The sequence below is a fragment of the Prionailurus viverrinus genome, chromosome C1, assembly GCF_022837055.1.
Source record: "Prionailurus viverrinus isolate Anna chromosome C1, UM_Priviv_1.0, whole genome shotgun sequence".
In the NCBI taxonomy this organism is placed as follows: domain Eukaryota; kingdom Metazoa; phylum Chordata; class Mammalia; order Carnivora; family Felidae; genus Prionailurus; species Prionailurus viverrinus.
The window spans coordinates 79985140-80006432 of NC_062568.1; the positions used below are offsets into that span (position 1 = coordinate 79985140).

Below are 21293 nucleotides of genomic sequence, written 5' to 3' on the forward strand. Positions count from 1 at the left end.
ATTTCTCAATAGATGAATGAAACTCTTCAATAATATTGTATATACCTTTATGATAAAATGTTAACAAGCGACAAAAACACTGAAAATCCCCGAACTTTATTGAAGTTATCTATTAAAAACTGTTGCATGCATTTATTTACTCATGTAATATAAATCTATCATATCAAAGCTCAACCCAGCACACGCCATGGGGGATCTGAGGTCTCTCACTACTTCTGGACATCCATGAGTATGTGCCCTGTGGAGTTTGAAATCTGGCATCCTCAGCATCTTTCTGTAGAGGACAGGGACCCAAACTTGGAAGTGCTATGGAGTTAGTGCCCTGTGAGGTAAATTCTGAGCAATAATAAAGGTAACGAGAAGATGCTGATAAATTAATTGTTCATCCTATCCCATTTCCCAACAGATCATTCTGAGGAGCAGAGGCAACTTTCAACATGTCTAGAGACACCTTGGATGACTTTGCTTTCAAAGTTCTGGAGTGCTCAGTATTGCCCCATTTCATCTGCTTACATTCCTTTCCTGTCTCACTTGCGTCCCCACCATCGGGGCCTTCATGGGATTATATCCCACCTCCCAGTAAAGAAACAGAAGGCATGCTCTCTTATTTTCTGAGGGATTCAGTGAAAACATTGCTCTCCAGTAAAATGGATCTATGTAATGAAATACTACAGAGCAAATAAAACAAATGAACCTCAGTTTTAAGCATAAACATAGGAATGTGAAAAACAATGTACAATGAACGAACATGTTGCAAAAAGATAGAAACAGTATGTTTCCATTGATATAATTTTACAAAATAGATAAAAGTTAAGCAGTGTAATTTTTATGAATACAAATTTTGTTGGAGAAATATTTTTTTTCTGAAGCAAAGAAGTGTTACAACAAAAATTATCATAGTGGCTATTCTATTGGGGGTAATGGAAGGGAAATATGAATGGAGAGAAGAAACACAAGGACTTTTAAAAAAACTGATAAAGTTTGTTCCTTGGTCTGAGTGTTCAATTTTGTTATATTTGTAAGCTGTACAAAATACATTTATTCCCTTATCCCCATAGGACCTTGTATTCCAGTGCCTTCTGTCAACTCAAAAACGTTGCTTTAACAAAGTCCCCCTAAAATTAGTAGATATTCCGCAGCTCTCAAGGGAGGAAATTCTAAGATAGTTCTATATGTATTCCAGTTATCCCCAGAAGGGCTCATCCTGTTGTTACCCACAGTAAACTTTTTGATTTACCTCCAATGTACTGACTTTCTTTTTGTATCTATGAAGCTCCAAAGAAAACCACCAAAGAACCAACCTTCTGAGTATGCATGCCCTTGAGTAGTCTCCTCTTCCATCCAGTGATGGAAGTGACACTTTGCAATTTGAAACCCACCTCTCACAATGACATGTCTGCTTCCTCTTTAGCATGTTTGGAAATCCTGAGATGCCGTATAAGAAGTGTGACTATGCAACATACTACTGGAAACATCCTGTTGAGAGACCGGTCACATAAAACATAAGAGACCCTATGATTACAGAGAGCCAACTTAATCATATCATGCTGTCCTGCTAAGACTCCAGCAGAGGTCTCTAGTGATAGAGGCCCCTTGAGAAGTCCCACGCGAGACCGACTGAAAAACCAGAGCTGATCTCATTCAATCAACACACATAATTTTGAGATATAAATAAAAAAATTAATTAACAAATGAAAAAATATATAAATAAATATAAATGATAACAAGCCACTAATTCTGGAGTGGTTTGCTACACAGTAAACTAGAACTAAAACATCTTTCCTCCTTCTCTTTCACTCCCTTTGTCATTCAGGTACTTCTTGTCACAGCCTCCCAAACAAACAACCTGCACACTAATCTGGCTTTAGAATGTACCTTTAGGAGAGCCGAAACAAAAACAAAATAATTAGCAGTTGAAATAAAGTCAACTCAATATAAAATGAGATTTTACGCTATTTAATTGTCATACACACTTGCATATACATATATAAGTAAAAAAATGAAGAATCATTATATTTCTCTTTTTTGGGGAATGATGAGAAATGGAACTTGGTAAATAGAAGATATTTGCTAATGGGTACAAAATAAGATATAGTAAAACCTTGGTTTGTGAGCACAGTTTGTTCCAGAAACATGCTTGTAATCCAAAGCACTTGTATATCAAACAAATTTCCCCATAAGAAATAATGGAAATCCAGATGATTCATTCCTCAATCCAAAATAATCATACACAAATGACTACAATACTGTAATATAATACAAAATAGTAAAGAAAATACAAAATATAAAGAAAAATAAACAAATTAACCTGCACTTACCTTTGGAAACCTTCATGGCTGATATGAGGGAGACAAGGCAGGAGGGTTATTGTGTATGACGACTTTCACTATCACTAATGGAATCACTGTTATCTACTGACTCAATGGAATCTTTTTCTTTTCATGCAACTTTAACAAGGAACCTATCCAATGACACTTGCTTTTGCCTCCTTTTGAGGATTTTTGTGGAAATGTGGCATTGCCTTGTTAAACAGGTTCATTGCCCACACCGCTACAGCCTTACTTGGATGGTGATTTTCTACAAAATTTTTCAGTGTTTCCCACCTTTTACACATCTCTCCAATCTCATTTGAAGTAAGGGATTCCTCTGCCTTTTTCTCCTCCTCCTCCTCTGCAGATGAGATCTCCTCCATAACCTCTTGCTATTGCTCGCAACACAGCTCCATCAGTCCGTGGGTGGTCAGCTTTTGGCCATGTTCCTTTTCCAGCACTTGAATGCCATCCTAATTCACCTCCAGCCCCAAGCTCTCCCCCAGGGGCACAATTCTATCAACAACTGGTGGCTCTTATTCATGAGCAAACCCCTCTAAGTCAAATCCAAAAATGCAGTCAGGTCAGTTTTCTCCAAGCAGAGTTGAGGGCTCTGTTGGTGACCACATCCCAGACTTAATCAATGATCTTGAGATAGTTCACGATGTGGAAATGATTTTTCCAAAACTAGGAGGGTAAGGTTTGTTCCTTTGGTCACCTCGAACTTTTCACTCTAATAGTACTTTGGCATAAAGCTTCTTAAAGTTTGAAATGTGGTATAAAGCTTCTGAAAGCTTGAAATGACCTGCTGATCCATGGGATGGAGGATTGGGGGGGTGTTGGGAGGAAGAAACTTGACTTTAATGAACTCGAATTCCTCCAGTAAGTCATCCTCAAAGCCTAGAGGATGAGCAAGAACATTATCCATAAACAGCAAGGCTTTGAGTGGCAGATTCTTTTCTAAAAGCTATTTCTTCACTGAAGGACAGAAGACCTTGTTGATCCACTCAATGAACAAGATAGGAATGACCCAGGTCTTGCTGTTGAACCTCTACATAACGTTTAACTCTTCTGCACCTTGCATTTCCCGAAGGTTCATAGATTCTTGGAATGATACATGAGCAAGGGCTTGACTTTGAAATCCCCACTTGCATTAGTACAAAACAAGAGAGTGAGATGGTCTTTCATGGGCTTGTGACCAGGCATTGCATTCTCTTCTTCTGCAATGTAGGTCCACTTTGGAATCTTTTTCCAAAACTCCCTGTCTCATCACAGTTAAAAACTTGCTCCTGCAGGTAACACTCAAACACCATGAGCTTCTGGAATTCAGTAGTGAATACATCAGCTGCCTGAGCATCTGAACTCACAGCCTTGCCATGCCTCACAACACTTCTCCTCTTAAAGTTATCAAACCATCCCTGCTTTCTTTGAATCCTTCTTCATTTTCTGTTGACGTATCTGGCAGTTTACTTACCAGGTCAGTGTACAAGGCCTTTGCCTTCTTGCAAATAAAGTTCTTAGTCACAGTATCACCTGCTACTTGCTTCTCCTTTATCCAAACCAGAAGCAACTTTTCTACATCTTCTAGAAATGTGGCCATAGCTTTGATATTCTCATGATTCCTTTAGCTGCATCTAGCCCTCTTGTTTCTTATTTCTTCTTTAACATTGTGCAAATGGTCAATGTAGACTTCTTATAAAATCTTGCAATTTGGCCACTCACATACCTTGTTTGTACTTCTTGATGATTTCCTTCTTAACTTCCACCATAATCATCTTCTTCTTACCCCCTTTCTTTTTAACCTTTTTCTGCTTAAGAGCCATTGGATAAGCTCACATGGATGTTGCCTAAGGTACAGTATTAATAAACTCTATCATATACTATATTTAATGTAACTGGCAATAAGGTAGTAAAGGAAAGGGTCTATATCTTCAGGCAGCCTGACGTAGAATGAAGCAGAGCATTCCTAAGCTTACTCCTGTATAGAAAAGCAAGAGACTGTCCATAGATGCTTTAAAGTGACAAAAATACACTAGTGCCAGTTGTGGGAAACTTCCAACATTCTGAAAAGTCACCGATTTCTGCCCAACACTGTAGCCTGAGACTGAGCATCTGAGCACGGGAGGGAATCACCCACAATCCCACAATGAGAGAGAGAGAACCATTGGTTCAGTCATGATCACGTGATGTTTGGTATCATGTACTACTCGTATTGCAAGACGTCACTCATTTATAAAGTTGAAATTTAATAGAAATGTTTGATTGTTTTGAGGAACACTCACAGAACAAGTTACTTGCAACCCAAGGTCCTAATGTAAGTCATTGGCATATACTGTGCCAAAGGGTATATGTTATAGATATTTCTATCCAAGTTATCCTTCTTATTTCTCTCCTTTGATCAGAAGTGACAGAAGCAGGAAACACGGGCTAGTGGAAACATGTTCTTTATTAGTTTGCAAGCCTTCTGCCTTCATCCATTCAAGCTGCTATAACTGAATACCAAAAACAAAAGAAATACATTTCTCATGCTCTGGAGGCTGTCCAAGATCAAGGCTCCAATAGATTCAGTATCTGGGGAGGACCCACTTCTTGGTTCATAAATAACATCTTCTAACCATGTCCACTCATAGTAGAAGTGGTAAAGGAGCTCTCTGGGGTCTCTTATACAAAGGCACTAATCTCATTCATGAGGGCTCCATCCTCATGGCCACCCAAAGCCCACCTCCAAATACCATCATGTTGGAAATTAGGTTTAAATATATGAATATTAATTTGTGAGAAAGGCACAAACATTCATAGCACCTTTTTTCTTTAAGTTGTATGTGAGTAAATGTTTGTCATCCTGAACATGTTTGTCATACCTTCTAGAACCTTGGCCATAGAACCAAGACAAGATTTAGAAAAAAAAAATGTTGACTTTTGTTTAAGTTACCACTTTTGAAGTGTATGGATGGGCTCAAAATTTTGTTCTTTAGAGAAATTCAAACTAGGGCAGGCTTTCATCCTTATGAACTGATCATATTCATAATTTCCAGAAGTAAAAAGAAGTAATAGATGACATTTCATTATCTCTTTAATCCTAAGAAACAATACAATAGGTCATTTCCTCATCTGCTAGTTCACATTTGTCTTTAATTTCTCTCATTCTACATTACAAAGGGCATATTCAATAAATATCTACCTAATACCTAACAAGGTGCATATTTACTTTTTTCAATAGAGAATTTAACAACTTTAGTTAAGTAATATTCTATCTATGAAGTATTGGCTATAGTTAAATTTTTAATAACTCTATGGTATGTTATTTTGAAATAAAATTAAATAATTGCTATAAATATTTCTAATGTATCTTAATATGCTGTTACGTATACTTTGAAACTCTATGGAACATTCAAGTCATTTTAAGTATGTTTTCCTGCAATATGATTTGAAACTTGGATAGCAGGCCTTTGAAATGTATAAATTGTAGAAGAAGAAAATCAGCATAGTTTTCTTTTCCTGGGAAGTGGAGCAGTTAATATTCAACACGAAATGTCTAATCTTTAAATACATTATAATCTAACTGCTTAGGATAATTTTTGCTTTAATACCTTAAGAGTCTGCAAAGCCTGAAGGATGGGATTATTAAGATGGAATTTTAATGTCAAAATTATCAGGGAAGTGAACATATTGCTAGTGTTCATAAAAATTGTATTCAATTTCTGTATGATTTGTTCAAATAAGAGATGAGAATATATTTGATTATAACTAGTAAGTAACCCAAAATTTGATCAGATGACTGGAGGTCACTGCCACATAAGAGCTGTCAACCTCAGAGGTGAGACTATTTAAGACCTGAATTTACTCTAATACATAAATGTACCTGCAGAGATGTGCATAAAAATGTAGGTATGAAATAATTAAATTGTTGGAACATTTTGTAGTGAAAATGGTAGGAAAAGGAGCATATGAAAACTAAAATAAAAAACAAATGTAAATGATGATCATTTCTGTAGAAAATAATGGAAAAGCGTAGGGAACATTTATTACTTTTCATTTTTTAAAGCTTTGGAATAACTCAAAGCTAATCTGTTATATGCATCACAGATTTCTAAAAAATTCACTTTTATTTAGCAGAAATTTATTAGTGGGCAGATTAATCTGTGATATAGAATTTACTGTGGAATGCCTAGTATGGAAAGCAAGAAGAAGATAGCATTTAAATGCACTATTTTAGGTAATTGTTTTAGAGCAAATACATACTTTGCAGTATTTTTTATAATAATGCTTGTCAGTTTCTTAAGGAGGATTATCCCTGTAGCAATACAAACTTTCCCTTCTACATTATCAAATACCTACAATGATGTGCTCATACATAATCATTTATAACTATTAATAGAAACTATAATAAGCAATCAATAGTCATTCAAACTTACAATTATAATTTTTTATTCCACTGTTGGGGGGGATGGAGAGACATGTCTTATGTATTGGCCTTAAGATACAAAAGCTCAGTAGGTACTTTTCTTAGAACAATGCACATTTGTAATTTATGAATGTTCTTTTATATTCTTATAGATATAAATATACAGTTACATTTTCCCTTTTCCCCAGTGCTACATAATTATAACTTGTAATATGTAAATATTTATGAATTCACAGGATGTTCGCTAGGAGAGAAGAATGTTATACTTGCAGATTTGTCTAGTATTTGCAGAATTCAGATCTTATTATTAGGCTTTATGTTGTATTGCAAAATGTAAAAATACATTGTTATAAATATGACTTGTCTAGAAAACATACCATCTGGTGGTTCTGTTGAGAAATGAGAATTATCTCAAAATCATTTATTGTTAGGAATAAGACATTACAATGTTGGTTGAAAATGTTACTCCCTTTATTTTTATATAAGTAAATGGCAGACATAATGCCCTGTATTCTATGTGAAAAAATATGGTGTAAACACTAATATCATGAGGTATTAGAATTTAAATAACCTTAGAGATCATTTAGACAGAAATGCCATACTAAGTGATTGGCAGTCGCTGTCTAAAATGCCATTTAAGGGATTCTATCAGGATTGTAGATTAAAGGATACCTGTGCTCCAGTGAGGAAGAGTCCTTGGCTGGCTGAGAATATACGCCTTAGGTTCTGAATGGGAAATTGGTAGCAAGCATCCTGTGTACCACCTTCCTTTATTTCGTATGAAAGAAGATCACTAAAACCTGGTCAAAAATGAAGATTCCAATCCCTAAAACATCACTGAGCTGTCAGACAAATCTACTACTAGATATTTGTCTGTATGTTTGCTCAAAATCTGATTCCTGAATATAGGCAAGATGGCGGCTTAGGAGGACGCTGGGCTCACTACACGTCCTGCTGATCACTTAGATTCCATCTACACCTGCCTAAATAACCCAGAAAACCGCCAGAGGATTAGCAGAACGGAGTTGCCGGACCCAAACGCAGACGAGAGGCCCACGGAAGAGGGTAGGAAGGGCGGCGAGGCGGTGCGCGCTCCACGGACTGGCGGGAGGGAGCCGGGGCAGAGGGGCGGCTCACAGGCCAAGCAGAGCCCCGGAGTCTGGCTGGCAAAAGCGGAGGGGCCTGACGGACTGTGTTCCCACAACAAGCGCGACTTAGCGTCTGGGAGGTCATAAGTTAACAGCTCTGCTCGGAAAGCGGGAAGGCTGGAGGACAAAGGGAGGGAGAGCTGCTGAGCCCCCTGACAACAGAGCTCAGTTTGGTGGGGAACAAAGGCGCTCGCCAGCGCCATCTCCCCCGCCCATCCCCCAGCCAAAATCCCAAAGGGAACCGGTTCCTGCCAGGGAACTTGCTCGCTCCGCGCAAACACCCAACTCTGTGCTTCTGCGGAGCCAAACCTCCGGCAGCGGATCTGACTCCCTCCCACTGCCACAGGGCCCCTCCTGAAGTGGATCACCTAAGGAGAAGCGATCTAAGCCTGCCCCTCCTGCCCCCGTGCACCTTGCCTACCCACCCCAGCTAATACGCCAGATCCCCAGCATCACAAGCCTGGCAGGGTGTAAGTAGCCCAGACGAGCCACCCCACCCCACAGTGAATCCCGCCCCTAGGAGAGGGGAAGAGAAGGCACACACCAATCTGACTGTGGTCCCAGCGGTGGGCTGGGGGCAGACATCAGGTCTGACTGCGGCCCCGCCCACCAACTCCAGTTATACACCACAGCACAGGGGAAGTGCCCTGCAGGTCCTCACCACGCCAGGGACTATCCAAAATGACCAAGCGGAAGAACTCCCCTCAGAAGAATCTCCAGGAAATAACAACAGCTAATGAGCTGATCAAAAAGGATTTAAATAATATAACAGAAAGTGAATTTAGAATAATAGTCATAAAATTAATCGCTGGGCTTGAAAACAGTATACAGGACAGCAGAGAATCTCTTGCTACAGAGATCAAGGGACTAAGGAACAGTCACGAGGAGCTGAAAAACGCTTTAAACGAAATGCATAACAAAATGGAAACCACCACAGCTCGGCTTGAAGAGGCAGAGGAGAGAATAGGTGAACTAGAAGATAAAGTTATAGAAAAAGAGGAAGCTGAGAAAAAGAGAGATAAAAAAATCCAGGAGTATGAGGGGAAAATTAGAGAACTAAGTGATACACTAAAAAGAAATAATATACGCATAATTGGTATCCCAGAGGAGGAAGAGAGAGGGAAAGGTGCTGAAGGGGTACTTGAAGAAATAATAGCTGAGAACTTCCCTGAACTGGGGAAGGAAAAAGGCATTGAAATCCAAGAGGCACAGAGAACTCCCTTCAGACGTAACTTGAATCGATCTTCTGCACGACATATCATAGTGAAACTGGCAAAACACAAGGATAAAGAGAAAATTCTGAAAACAGCAAGGGGTAAACGTGCCCTCACATATAAAGGGAGACCTATAAGACTCGTGACTGATCTCTCTTTTGAAACTTGGCAGGCCAGAAAGAATTGGCACGAGATTTTCAGGGTGCTAGACAGAAAAAATATGCAGCAAAGAATCCTTTATCCAGCAAGTCTGTCATTTAGAATAGAAGGAGAGATAAAGGTCTTCCCAAACAAACAAAAACTGAAGGAATTTGTCACCACTAAACCAGCCCTACAAGAGATCCTAAGGGGGACCCTGTGAGACAAAGTCCCAGAGACATCACTACAAGCATAAAACATACAGACATCACAATGACTCTAAACCCATGTCTTTCTATAATAACACTGAATGTAAATGGATTAAATGCCCCAACCAAAAGACATAGGGTATCAGAATGGATAAAAAAACAAGACCCATCTATTTGCTGTCTAGAAGAGACTCATTTTAGACCTGAGGACACCTTTAGATTGAGAGTGAGGGGATGGAGAACTATTTATCATGCGACTGGAAGCCAAAAGAAAGCTGGAGTAGCCATACTTATATCAGACAAACTAGACTTTAAATTAAAGGCTGTAACAAGAGATGAAGAAGGACATTATATAATAGTTACAGGGTCTATCCATCAGGAAGAGCTAACAATTATAAATGTCTATGCGCCGAATACCGGAGCCCCCAAATATATAAAACAATTATTCATAAACATAAGCACCTTATTGAGAAGAATGTGGTAATTGCAGGGGACTTTAACACCCCACTTACAGAAATGGATAGATCATCTAGACACACGGTCAATAAAGAAACAAGGGCCCTGAATGAGACATTGGATCAGATGGACTTGACAGATATATTTAGAACTCTGCATCCCAAAGCAACAGAATATACTTTCTTCTCGAGTGCACACGGAACATTCTCCAAAATAGATCATATACTGGGTCACAAAACAACCCTTCATAAGTTTACAAGAATTGAAATTATACCATGCTTACTTTCAGACCACAATGCTATGAAGCTTGAAATCAACCACAGGAAAAAATCTGGAAAACCTCCAAAAGCATGGAGGTTAAAGAACACCCTACTAACGAATGAGTGGGTCAACCAGGCAAGTAGAGAAGAAATTAAAAAATATATGGAAACAAACGAAAATGAAAATACAACAATCCAAACGCTTTGGGACGCAGCAAAGGCAGTCCTGAGAGGAAAATACATTGCAATCCAGGCCTATCTCAAGAAACAAGAAAAATCCCAAATACAAAATCTAACAGCACACCTAAAGGAACTAGAAGCAGAACAGCAAAGGCAGCCTAAACCCAGCAGAAGAAGAGAAATAGTAAAGATCAGAGCAGAAATAAACAATATAGAATCTAAAAAAACTGTAGAGCAGATCAACGAAACCAAGAGTTGGTTTTTTGAAAAAATAAACAAAATTGACAATCCTCTAGCCAGGCTTCTCCAAAAGAAAAGGGAGATGACCCAAATAGATAAAATCATGAATGAAAATGGAATGATTACAACCAATCCCTCAGAGATACAAACAATTATCAGGGAATACTATGAAAAATTATATGCCAACAAATTGGACAACCTGGAAGAAATGGACAAATTCCTGAACACCCACACTCTTCCAAAACTCAATCAGGAGGAAATAGAAAGCTTGAACAGACCCATAACCAGCGGAGAAATTGAATCGGTTATCAAAAATCTCCCAACAAATAAGAGTCCAGGACCAGATGGCTTCCCAGGGGAGTTCTACCAGACGTTTAAAGCAGAGATAATACCTATCCTTCTCAAGCTATTCCAAGAAATAGAAAGGGAAGGAAAACTTCCAGACTCATTCTATGAAGCCAGTATTACTTTGATTCCTAAACCAGACAGAGACCCAGTAAAAAAAGAGAACTACAGGCCAATATCCCTGATGAATATGGATGCAAAAATTCTCAATAAGATACTAGCAAATCGAATTCAACGGCATATAAAAAGAATTATTCACCATGATCAAGTGGGATTCATTCCTGGGATGCAGGGCTGGTTCAACATTCGCAAATCAATCAACGTGATACATCACATTAACAAAAAAAAAGAGAAGAACCATATGATCCTGTCAATCGATGCAGAAAAGGCCTTCGACAAAATCCAGCACCCTTTCTTAATAAAAACCTTGAGAAAGTCGGGATAGAAGGAACATACTTAAAGATCATAAAAGCCATTTATGAAAAGCCCACAGCTAACATCATCCTCAACGGGGAAAAACTGAGAGCTTTTTCCCTGAGATCAGGAACACGACAGGGATGCCCACTCTCACCGCTGCTGTTCGACATAGTGCTGGAAGTTCTAGCATCAGCAATCAGACAACAAAAGGAAATCAAAGGCATCAAAATTGGCAAAGATGAAGTCAAGCTTTCGCTTTTTGCAGATGACATGATATTATACATGGAAAATCCGATAGACTCCACCAAAAGTCTGCTAGAACCGATACATGAATTCAGCAAAGTTGCAGGATACAAAATCAATGTACAGAAATCAGTTGCATTCTTATACACTAACAATGAAGCAACAGAAAGACAAATAAAGAAACTGATCCCATTCACAATTGCACCAAGAAGCATAAAATACCTAGGAATAAATCTAACCAAAGATGTAAAGGATCTGTATGCTGAAAACTATAGAAAGCTTATGAAGGAAATTGAAGAAGATTTAAAGAAATGGAAAGACATTCCCTGCTCATGGATTGGAAGAATAAATATTGTCAAAATGTCAATACTACCCAAAGCTATCTACACATTCATGCAATCCCAATCAAAATTGCACCAGCATTCTTCTCGAAACTAGAACAAGCAATCCTAAAATTCATATGGAACCACAAAAGGCCCCGAATAGCCAAAGGAATTTTGAAGAAGAAGACCAAAGCAGGAGGCATCACAATCCCAGACTTTAGCCTCTACTACAAAGCTGTCATCATCAAGACAGCATGGTATGGCACAAAAACAGACACATAGACCAATGGAATAGAATAGAAACCCCAGAACTAGACCCACAAACGTATGGCCAACTAATCTTTGATAAAGCAGGAAAGAACATCCAATGGAAAAAAGACAGCCTCTTTAACAAATGGTGCTGGGAGAACTGGACAGCAACATGCAGAAGGTTGAAACTAGACCACTTTCTCACACCAATCACAAAAATAAACTCAAAATGGATAAAGGACCTGAATGTGAGACAGGAAACCATCAAAACCTTAGAGGAGAAAGCAAGAAAAGACCTCTCTGACCTCAGCCGTAGCAATCTCTTACTCGACACATCCCCAAAGGCAAGGGAATTAAAAGCAAAAGTGAATTACTGGGACCTTATGAAGATAAAAAGTTTCTGCACAGCAAAGGAAACAACCAACAAAACTAAAAGGCAACCAACAGAATGGGAAAAGATATTCGCAAATGACATATCGGACAAAGGGCTAGTATCCAAAATCTATAAAGAGCTCACCAAACTCCACACCCGAAAAACAAATAACCCAGTGAAGAAATGGGCAGAAAACATGAATAGACACTTCTCTAAAGAAGATATCCGGATGGCCAACAGGCACATGAAAAGATGTTCAGCATCGCTCCTTATCAGGGAAATACAAATCAAAACCATACTCAGGTATCACCTCACGCCAGTCAGAGTGGCCAAAATGAACAAATCAGGAGACTATAGATGCTGGAGAGGATGTGGAGAAACGGGAACCCTCTTGCACTGTTGGTGGGAATGCAAAGTGGTGCAGCCGCTCTGGAAAGCAGTGTGGAGGTTCCTCAGAAAATTAAAAATAGACCTACCCTATGACCCAGCAATAGCACTGCTAGGAATTTATCCAAGGGATACAGGAGTACTGATGCATAGGGCCACTTGTACCCCAATGTTCATAGCAGCACTCTCAACAATAGCCAAATTATGGAAAGAGCCTAAATGTCCATCAACTGATGAATGGATAAAGAAATTGTGGTTTATATACACAATGGAATATTACGTGGCAATGAGAAAAAATGAAATATGGCCTTTTGTAGCAACGTGGATGAAACTGGAGACTGTGATGCTAAGTGAAATAAGCCATACAGAGAAAGACAGATACCATATGGTTTCACTCTTATGTGGATCCTGAGAAACTTAACAGGAACCCATGGGGGAGGGGAAGGAAAAAAAAAAAAGAGGTTAGAATGGGAGAGAGCCAAAGCATAAGAGACTGTTAAAAACTGAGAACAAACTGAGGGTTGATGGGGGGTGGGAGGGAGGGGAGGGTGGGTGATGGGTATTGAGGTGGGCACCTTTTGGGATGAGCACTGGGTGTTGTATGGAAACCAATTTGTCAATGAATTTCATAAAAAAATAAAATAAAATAAAATAAAATAAAATAAAATAAAATAAAATGCAAAAAAAAAATCTGATTCCTACAACTTTCTCCACTTCATCCTAATTTATTGCGCATTCCCAGTACGAACTCTTTAGATACCGGAAGATAAGCATTACTTTTCCCTTTCAGTGTTTCCCTTTTCCAATTCAAGTCATTAAGTGCTCCAGCTTCTTTACTATCTCTATTGTTTGTTCAAGTCCTTCTTAAATATTACTACCAGAATGAAATTTCCTAGATGGTATCTTAACTGTATAAAGTGAAACAATTATTTCTCTTAATGAAAACACCATACTTCTATTTAATACAATAAGAGATCCCATGATCTATTTCACGGTGTTTTTATGCTCTTGGATCACAGTGCACTTGCCATTGAGTACAATATTTAGGGTGTTTTTTTTTTAATTTTCTTAACGTTTATTCGTCTTTGAGAGACAGAGAGACACAGAGCACAAGGAAGGGTGGATCAGAGAGAGAGAAAGGCAGACACAGAATCCGAAGCAGGGTCCAGGCTCTGAGCTATCAACACAGAGCCCAATGCCAGGCTTGGACTCACAAACCTTAAGATTATGACCTGAGCCGAAGTCGGACTCTTAACCGACTGAGCCACCCAGGTGTCCCCTATTTAGGGTTTTAAAATGAACCGCTCCTCTCTGTTCTAAATATTAGGTGTTTATTAATTTCTTCATCTGATAATAATGAAAACCGCATTCATTTTCATAGTTGTTCATTGTTAGCCAATGACCATGCTAATCATTTTATCTTGATTACATTATTTAAAATCACATAATTATCCCTAATTTTATCTACATATAAACAACAATAAGAAAGTCACAAGAAGTTGAGGACCCTGCCTAAAGTTGTGGCAACAATACATTTCACCACACTTTTACATTTATTTTGTTAGTTTGAAACAATTCATCCTTTTGAGTTTTTATTTAGTAATTATGTTACACTCTCTTAGGAGATAAGAAACACATATTCCAAATTTATCTTAGATATTGAATATTTATTTGAAGTGTACTTGTAGTAAATGTTAAATATTGAAAACTAAGAAGTTATACAACAAGCGTCTTAGAGAAAAAAATAAAGATTTCTGTAAATAATCAATAGCGTGTCTCAATTCCAATTTTCTTTAGTCCAAAGGAGAATGTCCTGTGCTCATCACCCTTCTTGGGAAGATCCTTCTTTCTTCCTTGCAGTATATGATATTATGGTAATTCAAATTTTTTCTGCCTCTGCTGCTACTGTTGTGGAAAGACATAAAGACTCTTTGTTACTCTGCCTGAGTACTTCTAATTAATTGTATCTTCTTTGTATTCATTTTAATATCATAATAGTTGATGCTGGTCATCTTACTAAGCACTTACTGGTCATTCAGTCCTCTTGAGTTTTCCCAATGACCTTAAGGTAGGCAATGTTTTAATTCTCAAATGGCATAGAAAAAAACTGAGGGCTGGAGAGAGATTAAACAACACCAAATTGACAGATCACTGAATAGGTAAGGCATTTTCTGAACCTGGGTTCATATTCAGGTTTGATTTCAAAGTTTAGATGCTAGCTCACTGCCTGTATTTTCTCTGTTGCTTACATTCTGCCCATACTACTAGCAATGATACTTCCTCTGTGTCCCACATTCACATTTCAAAGGTATTTCCTAAGTGATTGTTAAGACCTTACTCCCCAGTGATCTCAGAGAATCAGAGATTTTGCCAAATGCCTTGCTTGAGTGAAAATATAAGCTGTGTGTGGCATTTCTTTGATCCACCAGCCTAACAAATCTGTCAAGAAAATAAATCACATTAGTTTAAACAAAAATGTCTTAGTAACGTATCAAAATGATAACAACATACATATCTGAAAATTCATGATATAGGTTTGTGGAATAGATCTCATACTTATGCTTATTGAGTCTAGAAACCACAAATCCCCTTTTATGTAAAGGAGAACATTTACTTAATTTTCTCTTGTTTTATCTTGCATTTTCCAAATGATTTCCAAAATATCATGTATGAAGTCTCTCCAGTTGCATACACTTTTCAGTGAGCTCACAAGCAATGTTCTTCTCGAAACATGAAAGCCCGAAACACAAAACCCGAAAATCATGAGCTTTTTGTGAGGTAGCCGCTCTTTTACCAGAACTTTATCTGTTGCATTCTCTCCTTTTCTGTTTTGAAAAATTTTTAAAGATTTCTCTACAGAAAGATATTCAGTTGTCTCTAAACAATCACTGTTAGAAACCAAGGTGCCTTGTGCACTCACATACTTGTATGAAAAACAAAAACATTAACAGCAGCCAAAGGATTTGCTTCCAGAGCACAGGTGTCATGAAAACCACCTCTAAACCTAAACCAAATGGGGAAACGAAGACTCAAATCAGCATCGTTGTCATTGGACACATAGACTCATGCAAGTCTACCACTACTTGTCATCTGATGCACACATGTGGTGGTAGCAACAAAAGAACCATCAAAAAAAAAATGTGAAAGAGGCTGCTGAGATGGGAAAGCACTCCTTCAAGAATGCCTGGGTCTTGGATAAACTGAAAGCTGAACATGAACGTGGTATCACCATTGATATATACCTGGAAATTCCAGACCAGCAAGTATTATGTGACCATCACTGATGCCCCAGGACATAGAGACTTTATCAAAAACATGACTACAGGCACATCTCAGGCTGTGTTGTCCTGATTGTTGTTGCTGGTGTTGGTGAACTTGAAGCATGTATCTCCAAGAATGGGCAGATCTGTGAGCCTTCTCTTCTGGCTTATGCAGTGAATATAAAACAACTAATTGTTGGTGTTAACAAAATTGATTCCACTGAGCCACCCTACAGCCAGAAGAGTTATGAGGAAATCATTAAAGAAGTCTGCACCTACATTAAGAAAATTGGCTACACAACACAGTAGCATTCATGCCAATTTCTGGTTGGAATAGTTATAGCATGCTAAAGCCAAGTGTTAACATGCCTTAGTTCAAGGGATGGAAAGTCACCCATAAAGATGGCAAGGACAGTGGAACCACAGTGCTTGAAGGTCTGGATTGCATTCTGCCACCAACTCACCCAGCTGACAAGCCTTTGTGTCTGCCCCTCCAGGATGTCTACAAAATTGGTGATATTTGTTCTGTCCCTGTGGGTTGACTGTGGTATTCTTAAACCAGGCATGGTGATCAACCTTTGCTCCAGTCCATGTTACAACTGAAGTCTGTTGAAATGCCCATGAAGCTTTGATTGAGCCTCTTCCTGGGGACAACATGGGCTTCAATGTCAAGAACATACCTGTCAAAGGTGTTCATTGTGGCAATGTGGCTGGTGACAGCAAAAATGAGCCACCAGGGAAAGCAGCTGACTTCATGGCTCAGATGATTATCCTAAACCATCCAGGCCAAATCAGTGATAGGTATGTTTCTATGCTGGATTGTCACATATCTCACATCGCTCGCAAGTTTGCTGAGCTGAAGGATATTGACTGTTGTTCTGGAAAAAAGCTTGAAGATGGCCCCAAGTTCCTGAAATCTAGTGCTGCTGCCATCATTGATATGGCTCCTGGTAAGCCTATGTGTGTTGAGGACTTCAGCCATTTTGCTGTTCATGACATGAGACAGACGGTTGCTATGGGTATCATCAAAGCAGTGGACAAGAAGGCAGCTGGAGTTGGCAAGGTCCCCAAGTCTGCTCAGAAAGCTTAGAAGGCTAAATAAATATAATCTCCAATACCTGCCATCCCAGTCTCTTTTTTAAAGTTTTTTAAATGTTTATTTTTTAGAGGAGCAGGGAGAGAGGGAGACACAGATTCTGAAGTAGGCTCCAGTCTCTGAGCTGTCAGTACAGAACCTGCACAGGGCTCAGACTCATGAACCATGAGATCATGACCTGAGCCGAAGTCAGATGCTTAACTGACTGAGCCACCCAGGTACCCCCACCTCAATCTTAATAACTGGTGGAAGAACCATCTCAGAGCTGTTTGTGTCAACTGACCATTTAAGTTTAATAGTAAATGACTGGTTAATGATAACAATATATCATAAAACTTTCAGAGGGAAAGGAGAATCTTTTGTGCACCATTTGGTTTTGTGTGTGTGTGTGTGTGTGTGTGTGTACTTTCAACCTATTAGTTTTTAAAATCCATACTTTTTAATGGAGACAACTTGACCAAAAATCTGTCACAGAATTTTGAAACCCATTAAAACAGAAGTTTAATGAGAAAAAAAGCTCCAAACCCCAAAGCTAATTGGGTCATGCATGCATGTTAAATTTTTATCAGGACTCTCAAATTGCCTGGTAGAGTGTATCACTTTATTTTACCTGTAATAGTACAATAATACTGTACCTTTTTTTCCCCACCTTTGACAATAGGATTTAAATAACTACCTTTCTTCTTATTGTATACTAATTATACCATATGTGCTAAGTAATATATCTACATCTAACCATGTGTTTTGATTCTATAAACAACTTAAATTCCCATTTACTTTCCTTTTGTATTTTTATAATTATGAATTAATTTGCATCTTTATTCTTCCTAGAACCATCCTTAAGGCCATACTGTATTTTTATTTCTTAATTTGTTCTTATTCACAGGTTCCTCTTTCCATGTTTTGTTGATTATTTAAAAAAAACTTTTAAGATGAAAACAATATATTTAGAAAGCTCATATATGTATACAAGATAAACTTTATTATTTACAAATCCAGCTATCTTTTTAGTGGCTGTCCTTATAGGCAATTGATTGAATTAAGAAAATCTTAGGAATAAAAAATTATTTTAATGTAGGTAAATCTAATTTTTTTCTGAATGAAAATAATAATGTACATTTGTATGTCATAAAGAATTTCCTACTTCTCAATTGATCCTAGCATTCTTAGTATAACTGTTCTATTATAAAGATGAGAAAACTGAGACTCAAAGACATAAAGTGATTTACCCAAAGGAACAATTTAGCTGGTGTGGCATGTATGGGATTTTAACTCCAAATACAGTACTTTTTCTGCGGGAGCTTGCGATTCCTCAAAAATACAAAATATTTCTGGAATACTCCTCTCTGTTGCCTTTTGTGCCCCAACAAAACGTCTTCCCTTGCTAAAAAACCCACTCATTAATTGTATTGAATTAAGACAACATCCAATAGTCCTCTATTCAAAATCCAAATACCCTTAGAGATTTAATAATCAAGCTGTTAAGTAATTAAACCTTAGTAAGAATTAGCTTATGAGATTGCTTTTCATCAACCACTAAGTGAGAAGCAATGGAGCACAAAGTAGAAGAGATGGGATGGAGTGAGAACCAAGCACAAGCAATTCGAAAGGGGACTGACAGATTACAACACTGTTGGTAGCAAGAAATTCTGGGTTATAAAAATAGGGAGTCTCACCAGCACAGCTGCAGTTTAGATAACAAAAGAAAATCCATTATTTCATAATTTTGTCATATGATTGGTCTTGGCTGCAGACATAAGCTGACAATCATTCTATATGAATTAAGATCTTACCTCTGTATTTTCTCTTACTGTCTCATCCTACACTTGTAGGTATGTTCTTATGCTCTAGCCCATAATGGTAAAACTAACCTGACTTTTTCTAGTGTGCCCTTTCCTTGGCCTGTCATACAATTCCATAGATTTCAGCTCAAAATCAAACAAAATACCTCATCACTGAGGTGTCTGTGATCAGCTCCACCCCTTAAAAGGCCTGGTGGATTCATCCACCAGCTTCCTGGTATTTCACTCTAATGTACATGGGCTTATGTCATACAGTTAATTAAGCCTTCTTTTCCCAAATTTCTTTTCTATCTTTCTCCTACTGTTTGCCTCATATTCCTTGATGATAGAAACTAAGTCATATTTATCTTTGCGTTTCCTGTATCTGTAAGGGTCTAGACCTTGTGGTCAAGACAAATCAGTACTTACTAAATATTTAATGAATTAATACATGGGAAATATGTAAATATGGACATAAATATACATCTGCAAAACAAATATCCCCTCCTTTCCCCTTCAAGCTGAACAGTGACCTGTATTTTATCTATTTTTTTAAAGTGTATTTGTTTTGAGGGGGGAGGGTAGAGGGAGAGAGAGAGAGAGAGAGAGAGAGAGAATCTCAAGCAGACTCCACACTGTCAGTGCAGAGCCCGACATGGGGCTCTATTTCACAAACTTGAGATCAAGACCTGAGCTGAGATCAAGAGTTGGAGGCTTAACCACCTGAGCCTCCCAGGTCCCCCTGTATTTTATGTATTTTAACTTGTTTTATTCTTCAGATTAATTTTTCCATAGATTTAAAAAAATGTTTATTTATTTTGAGAGAGAAAGCATGAGTGGACTAGGGGCAGAGGGAGAGAGGGAGAGAGGGAGAGAGAGAATCTCAAGCAGGCTCCATGCTGCCAGTTCAGAGCTCAAGGGCGGGGAGTTGGGGCTTGATCTCACAAAGTGTCTGGGGGAACCTTGAGATCATCACTTGAGCCTATATGAAGAGTCTGATGCTCAACTGACTGAACCACGTAGGTGCCTCCCTAGATTTTTCTAAAGCAATGTATTTGAAACCAGAGAATGGAAGGTAAAGGAAATTTTACTAGGAGCTCATAGCAACCTGGTAAAAAGAAAACTGAAGTCTAAAACTTAAGCTAAGTCTTTCAATTAAAGAAACACAATAGCTTCTGTTTAGATAACAAAGACTCTTTAACTACTAGTGTGCCAATAAATAATGCTATTTTGTATTCATATTGTTGAATAATATACATACAAATTAAGTTGATTCAATGAAACTATTAGTCAAAATTAGGAAAAAAAAAGAAGATAGACAAGTTTTTTACATACCAAAGGCAAAAATAATCAATCAATTTACTGACTAAATTTTAAAAATTTATTCATATTATTTTTAAAAATTTAATTTTTCTGGCCTGGTATAGACACAGACCATGTTCCATATGGGGTGTCCGTAGGTTAGGCCTTCTAAATAAAGGTATTTGTGGATTTTTGTGAGCCTTTGTTTATCATAAATTATAATAGCATCTACCCCCACACATGCTAATGCATAATATGACTTTATACACTTGACTTCCCATTTTTCTCTTTCAATCTCAAGTTCTATCATCTTGGCAGGTCTGCCTTTAACATATGCATTGGAAGGCCACTTGTGCTTCTGTGGTTCTTGAAAATTTTACAAGTTTTGACCAAACAGGATGCAGAATTGTTTTTGAGTTTCTGCCATGAAATGTCTAATAACCCTGTCATTCTTTTGAAAATACTGTGTTAATAAATTCTGACAATGTGCAAAACATAGTGAGAAGAGGAATTTTTGCTTCCCACGCAGCTTTTCTCCAAGTGGTAGAAAAGAGAGAGAAAGAGAGACAGAAAGACCCCACAATTTGGTCAGATAGGCCATTTATTTGCAGAAAGATTACTCCTGAAACTTCCATTCCCATACTTTTTCTGGGGAAGGTCACTTTCAAGGTCTGAGGCAAGGAAAATTCTACTACTATTTTGGAAGTACAAACAGCCATCTAAAAATTAGCCCATCATAAAACCTTTAATTTTAAAATTTTGATAGCCAGCTTTTTCAAGCCCTCCTTTTCCATGTTTTCATACATTCTAACACTAAATCAATTCCTGGTCTTGGCTGCATTAATCCTAAAATGCTAGATTGCACCACATGATGACTCTTTTTATTAGAGAATCATGCATCAGTGAAATCACACACACACACACACACACACACACACACACAAACACAAAGAGAGAG

The 21293-nt window shown here is 38.0% G+C and overlaps 1 pseudogene; it reads left to right on the top strand.

The window, feature by feature from the left end:
• The first annotated feature begins 15881 nt into the window (after window positions 1-15881).
• On the top strand, window positions 15882-17246 carry LOC125171639 (elongation factor 1-alpha 1-like; annotated as a pseudogene).
• Window positions 17247-21293: the final 4047 nt, after the last annotated feature.